Source organism: Balaenoptera ricei, chromosome 20, assembly GCF_028023285.1.
Source record: "Balaenoptera ricei isolate mBalRic1 chromosome 20, mBalRic1.hap2, whole genome shotgun sequence".
In the NCBI taxonomy this organism is placed as follows: Eukaryota; Metazoa; Chordata; class Mammalia; order Artiodactyla; family Balaenopteridae; genus Balaenoptera; species Balaenoptera ricei.
In genome coordinates this window covers 63,786,823-63,793,742 of record NC_082658.1, presented here as the reverse complement: position 1 = coordinate 63,793,742, position 6,920 = coordinate 63,786,823, and positions in this window count along the sequence as shown.

Below are 6,920 nucleotides of genomic sequence, written 5' to 3'. Positions count from 1 at the left end.
TGAGGTGCCGCTTCTCTGTGCTTCCTGAGCCCTGGCCTTGCCCCCTTCAGAGCACTTGAGAGGCTGAACTAGAGCCAGACACACTGGGCTTGAGTCTCGGCTCAGCCACGTACCAGCAGGAAGCCTTGGTGGCAATTTATGTAACTTCTTGGTGCCTCTGTTTCCTCTTCTGTGAAGTGGGTATAAGGGTACAGGTGGCGATGAGAACGGGATGTGTGCACAGTTCAGGCGCAGAGCACTTTCCTGGCACAGTGAGTTCACCGTGCCCTTGTCAGTGGTCACTTTATTCCCGCCTTCCCAGCCTCCACGGGGACAGGGCTGGAGGCCGGCAGCTTCAGAAGTCACCGGAAGCCCATGGAGTTTGAGGAGGAATCAGGATGGAGGGAGAGACAAGGCGGCCCAGGAAGACTTAGGGCAGGGCTGGCGTGGGTGGTGGGCCGCATGGGAGAGGAAATACGAGTGACCGGACGACCTAGAAAGCGCCCAGTCTCATCAATAATCAGAAAAGCTGATTTTCATCCACCCGGTCGGCAAAGTCTTAAAGTGCGGTAATAGCGAGAGGAGGAGATCTGGGGAAGCATGAGCTTGGGCCCGCGGGAGGGAGCGTGTTGGTACCTCTGTGTGGAAGGGGACCTGCCAGGGTCACGTAAGATGGAGAACCTACACCTGATCCATGACCTGGAAGCTTTCTTCCAGGGGCCACAGGTGCACGAGGGTGCCTGGCGGAGCACCGTTGACGTGGAGCAACGGAAACAGAGCCAGCGCCCACCGGGCAGCGATGGCCGAGCACGTGAAGCTCAAGGGCCATAACCAGGAATACTACGCAGCCGTCAAAAAGAGGGAGACAGGTCTGTACGCAGTGACGTGGAGAGATTGTCAAGACCTATGGTTGAGTGAAAAGTAGTTTGTGGCATGATTCTTGCAGTAAGAGGCCTTTCCGTGAGACAAAGACGAACAGGCCTCCTTGCCTACGACTGTGTGCGCACAGGCGTGGCAGAGCTATGGAAAGGATGGGCACCATGACAGTGGTCCTGCTGGGTAGGGCAGGAGGGGACCAGGTTGGGGATGGGGGCCGAGGGGCTTCAGCCCCGTTTGTAACGTTTTAATTTTTACACGGAGGTACATATTCCTTGTGTCAGTGAAAAGTAACAAGCCCACGGCTGGCTGCGGGGGGATTTGTGAGCCCAGGCAACCACAGATGCTGTCGCCTGTTGGAGGGGGGCGAGCCCAGCGTCCCTGTGGGATGACCTCGCCGCGTCCCTCCGCACCTTATGCTAGCGCACCCCCGGGGCCGGGGCTCTCACCGCCTCACAGAGCAGCTGGCTCCCAGGGGGTGAGCCGACCGTGCCTCAGTTTCCACAGTCACACGCGGTCTCGCCCGGTGAGACCGCCCTTTGGAGTTTTAACACCAGCGCAGTTACCCATGAAATGAAAAACAAACTGAACAAGATCCAGCCTGGCTTTGGGCGGCGAGAATGGAATGATGGGGTCCCCAGCGTCTCACTGCTACTCACAGCTTGTTAATGCTTTTGCTTAAACACTGTTTACAAATGATGGGCTGTATTGACTTTCTGTTTTCTTTAATTAGAGGTGTAATGTACACGCAGTAAGAGGCAGTATTCTTAGTGGGCAGGCCAGTGACGCTTACATGTGTGCAAACCCAGGCAGCACTCCCCAGATCAAGACCCAGAGCATTTGCAGCCCCCAGAAGCAGCACACCCCACCCCGCCCAGCATAACCAGTATTCTGACGTCTGTCACCACAGATGCATTTAGTCCGTTCCTGAACAGGGAACATACAAACCGGATCGTCCACTTCTTTTTTCTGGCCTCTTTGCTCAAAGTTAAATTTTATTACACCAGACGGAACAAGCTGGGGGACCTTTGGGGGTCTCTGGGGGCCTCACTTTCCTCTGCCCAAACGATGAACGCGAAGCTCAAACAGAACCGCAGCCCGTGGGACCTCTCCCCCGCCGTGCTGCAGGAATTGTCCCGTGTGACCCCCTGCGCTGGGCGCCCTCCGAACAGGTGCCGAGGTTTCTGAGCCTCATTGTGAAACCAGCCCTGTCTCAGACGTCTCGGGGGAGGCTCGGGATTCTAATTTTAAGCTCCACACTCAAGGGGACAGAGGAGTTTTGGAACCTGGAGCAAAGACTTTGTTACCTCAAGGTTTGGGAGCTGGCTCCGTTATATGTGTCCTTCAAAAGATAGAATGAGCACACAGTGAAGAGAAATTCAAACCCTGTGCGAGGAAATCCAGCACAAAGCCTCCCAGCGGGAGGCTTGGCTGCAGGCCCGTGAGCTGATCTGGGCACACGCGTGTACGTGCCACCACGTGATGGGTTTTGCCTCATCACCCCCCCCCATTATTTTCTTACAGATTAAACACACTGTAAACAGGCTCCTTTTTTCACTTCATATATCCTATCAATCAAGTCCTTATCTTTTTACATGAGCTCTTCAGTGGTCACCAGGAAAAACAAAACAGCATCGCAGACGCTATTCTAAACATTCCCTGCCTTCATTTCGTACGTGATTTACCTTCTCCGTGTCTCGTGCAGTGGCTTGAATTCCTTAAGTGGAATCACTTGGCCAAGTGAACGTTCCAGTGGGCCTGCTCCACTGTCCGCGTGCGCCTGTGGGGTTTGGGCCCGGAGCGCCCTGCCCCCAGACCTTGTGTGGGCCTCCCTGGGGCCTGGTGTCCGCTGCCCCCGTGAGGCCACGTGGCTCAGTCTTCTCTGAGGGAGTTCCAGAGGCAAGACAAAAGCAAGAGTATCCAAAAAAGGACATTTCTTAGAAATGCAGCGAAAGCCCTGATTTTCATGATGGCAATTTACATATACGACTCAGATGTGCTGAATTTCCTACATTGCTTTGATTTGTACTAATTTCTCAGAAATGCTAGAGACCGGTACTTTAGCAAAACCCACTTTGAAGAAGCAAACAGCGGTTTCTTCACAGTGAATTCCCAACCTTTTGTGGGAAGACCTATTTTCCCATTTAAAAAATTTTTCCCCTCAAAACTTTTTATTATGAAAACTTCAAATCTCAGAGAAAGGTTAAAAGTAAGGTGAAATGAATACCCCCAGGACCTCCAGCGGGTTGACTGGTGTTCACATTGGTGTCTGTCATCCACACCCTCTCTCTGCCTGTACCTTCTGCAGACCTTAGAACACCCCTTCTAGACGCTTTGCAGCGTCTTCAAAGAAGATGGACCGTCTCTCACACAGACTGTCATTTTCACACGTTAGAAAATCAATGATAATTCAAAGGCATCATCTAATATCCAGTCTGTATTTAAGTTTCCCAGTTGTCTTAAGAAGCTTTTGTGGCTACTTTTTTTCTTATTAAATTTATTTTTAATTTTATTTATTTTTGGCTGCGTTGGGTCTTCGTTGCTGCGCACGGGCTTTCTCTAGTTGTAGTGAGCGGGGGCTACACTTTGTTGCGGTGCGAGGGCTTCTCATTGCGGTGGCTTCTCTTGTTGCGGAGCACAGGCTCTAGGTGTGCAGGCTTCAGTAGTTGCAGCACGTGGGCTCAGTAGATGTGGCTTGCGGGCTCTAGAGTGCAGGCTCAGTAGCTGTGGCGCACGGGCTTAGTTGTTCCGTGGCATGTGGGATCTTTCCAGACCAGGGCTTGAACCCGTGTCCCTTGCATTGGCAGGCGGATTCTTAACCACTGCGCTACCAGGGAAGCCCGTGGTTGCTTCCTTTGATTCAGGATCCAGAGAGGGTCACACGTGGCGTTGGTTTGTCTCTAGCCATTTTTCTTCTAGAATCGTCCCCTCCCTTTTGCTCTGTTTCCTTTTCTTCTCTCTTCTTTTCCCATCTTCTCTTGGTTTGACGTGGACGCGGCCTGTCTTGTGGAGTGTCCTACAGCCCCTCTCTGCTTGCTTCCTCCCTGTGTGGTTTAACACCGTGCTTGTCCTCTGTGAGTCCTGAAAGCTGAGTGGTGGCTCTGACGGCTCCCCTGGATCACACACTTTGGGCAGAAGAGCCCCAGGTGATGGGTGTCCTTCCTGTTGCATCTCATCAAGTGGAGCCTGGTGTCAGCTCATCCCCCCGCCCCGCAGTGACACTGACAGGACCACCTGTTATGGTGGTGACACCAGGTGTCCCCATGTATAGGCCCCAGCGTCCCCCCAACTAGTCACTGGCGGCTGATGCTTTGGCATCTTGTGTGTCCTGGTCCCCAGGCACCTCGGTAGATGGCTTCCGCTTTCACTGAGGGTGGTGGCTTTCCACACCGGCCACTCTTCCCACGTTTCCCAGCCTATGTTCTCTGTGAAGGAGAACTTCCTTTTTGTTTCCCTTTTTGAAAAAAAAAAAAAGAAAATAACCATGAATAATATAACAAAACCTGTATTTTCACCACCCAGAATCACAGGTTATGAGGTTGGCATATTCACCTTCAAGTTTTTCTTTTAAAAAAGAAAAGATGACAGTGAAAGCTCTGAAATCTCCTGCCCTTACCCTACCCCTCCCCTCGCCAGAAGGAACCACCATCATGAACACGGCTCTGTCCTCCAGGCTTATTTTTATACCTTCAGAAGAATGTGTTTTATCTATGAACATACAGTACATAGCACTATTTTGCATGTTATTTTTAAATTTTTTGTATAAATAGTACTCTGGTGTGTATCATCATACGTCTTCCTGTTTTCACCCAGCATTGCTGTGATCAACTCGCGTTAGCGCACACACGGCTAGTGCATTCCTGGTGTGGTGCTGCTGTGGTCCTGGTGTGTTCCGGTGTGTTCTTTTTCGCCACTGTCTGGAACCCCACACCCACTCCCATCCCTCCTCAAACGAGGAACATCTAGGTTGTTTCCGATTCCTTGGTGGTGTGAGCAACGCCATCCTGGGCAGACGTGCAAACACACGAGCGTCTCTCCTGGGCGGATGTTGTTCAGCGGGACCTCTGACCTGCAGGGGCCGCATGCCCCGACTTCAGTGGCTGTCACCAAACTGGCCACACTCCTACTCACTCCCAGTGGCAAGGGGTGACCTTCCTTGTTCCTTCTCGACTTTATCTGCACAGGACAGGGTCAGGCTGTTTCATTTAGATTTTTTGGCGACCTCACAGGTGACAAGTGTATCTTGCTGCTTTAATTGCCTGATTGCTGGCAAGGCTGTGCACATGTGCTTATTGGCCATTGCGAGAAGGCCTGCGGTCACTCGGGGAAGGAAGAGGCCTGGGGAGCGCACCTGGGCCCCCGAGGCCAGTGGAGATGCTGCATTAGCGACTGTCAGGTGGGCGTCGTGGAGGGAGTGTGATTATTCTCAGTTCCTAAGGCTCCCGTATTTCTATTAATAGAAACGCTTGCCGCCCATGACTGGCTCGCCGTGCACCAGGCACTTTACTTAACCAGACCTCATTTAATTCTCTCCGGAATGCATTTAATATTATTCCTATTTTGCTGAAGGGGACACGGAGGGTCCGCGCGGTGCACTGACCTGCCTGGGGTCACAGAGCTGGTAAGCGCGCTGTCTCCAGTCCCAAACCCTTCCCTCCGCGCCGCGGCCCCTCCCACCCGTGGGGTAGTTCCCAGAGAGGATAAACAATGGCTTCTCACTGAAAGAAGAGTCAGGCTCAGGTTTTGCTGCCCCTCCCCTTGGCCGTGAGCAAAGAACTTGTTTGTTAACTGAAATGTCCAGCCTTGCAAACAGTTCCCAGGCCTCTGGCCCAGGTTTCTGGATCAGAAGACAGAGAAGGCCGGCGAGTGCTTCTCTCCAGGGCAGCTCAGGGGGGAGAGGTGGGTTGGTGATCTCTTAATTTCTTGCAGTTTTTGGATTGTCTGTAGCCTGGGTAGGTGCAGAGTGGAGCTTCGAGGCTCCAGACTCAACAACCGGTTGTATCTCAGGTTTGGGAGCAAGAGGAGCCCCTCTCCCTCCCTCCCGCCCCCCCCAGCCCTCTGTCACACCCACGTGATGTTGGGGGAGATGCTTCCAGGCCCCCCCCCCCCCGGCATCAGGGCTCTAGGAGAGCGGAGTCTGAGGCGGGCTCAGGTGCAGCCGGCCCAGGTTCTAGGTGGGAGGGGAGGCTCTGGGCTGTGCACTCAGCACACGGGACGCGCGTCGGTCGAGTGAATAAATGAATGGACGAGAAGGTTGGAAGTTGAAAGCAAACACACCCTCAAGCTTTTGGCCCTTTGGGTTCCGCGGGGTGGAGGGAGAGGCAGGAGGGTCAACGAAGCGAGTCCTCCGTGAGAAGGTGGCGCCGGGCCCCGCGGGAGGCGGCGGGTGACTCAGCGAGGACGCGTCACTGTCCACGGGCTGGCGGACGTGCTGTGCGGGGAGGAGCGCAGAGGCGGGGACGGGACTGCACGAGGCCCCGCCCGGCTGGCCCCCGGCCCCCTGCTCTCCTCCCAGCCTCCCACCCGTGCCCTTCCTGCCGGGGACACTCGGACAGCACCTTCTCAGAGGGCCTGTCCCCGCCTCCCGGCCAGACCCCCCCAAAAGGACCTGGTGTGTTTCCCTCTGAGCTGGTCACACGCTTCCTCCCCAGAAGGCCAGGGCTTCGTCTTGACGGCTTCATGGTCTGTTACGAGATCGACTGTGTATTGAAAGAACCTATTGAAGAAACTCGGCTTCACTCGGATCTGTGGCTGGCAAGGCTGGATGGCAGGTCCCCCGGAAAGGCCTGGGGTCCCACCGGGGTCCCCAGAGCACACGCTGAGAACCCTTGTTAGAGAGCCTGGGGGCTGGGTCCTTGCTGCCCAGCTCCCCCGGAACAGGGACTCCCCCTCCGAGCCTCGGTTTTCTCCTCCGTAAAGTGGAGTCACTGGTGGCACCTGCCTCTGGGGCCGAGCTGGGGGCTGCTGGAGGTGATGTAGAGGGACACCCTGCCCAGGGCCCACCCTGCCGTGACCTGGAGCCTGTCAAGGACTGAGTGGAGATTTGTTTTTAGCTAAAGTATCCG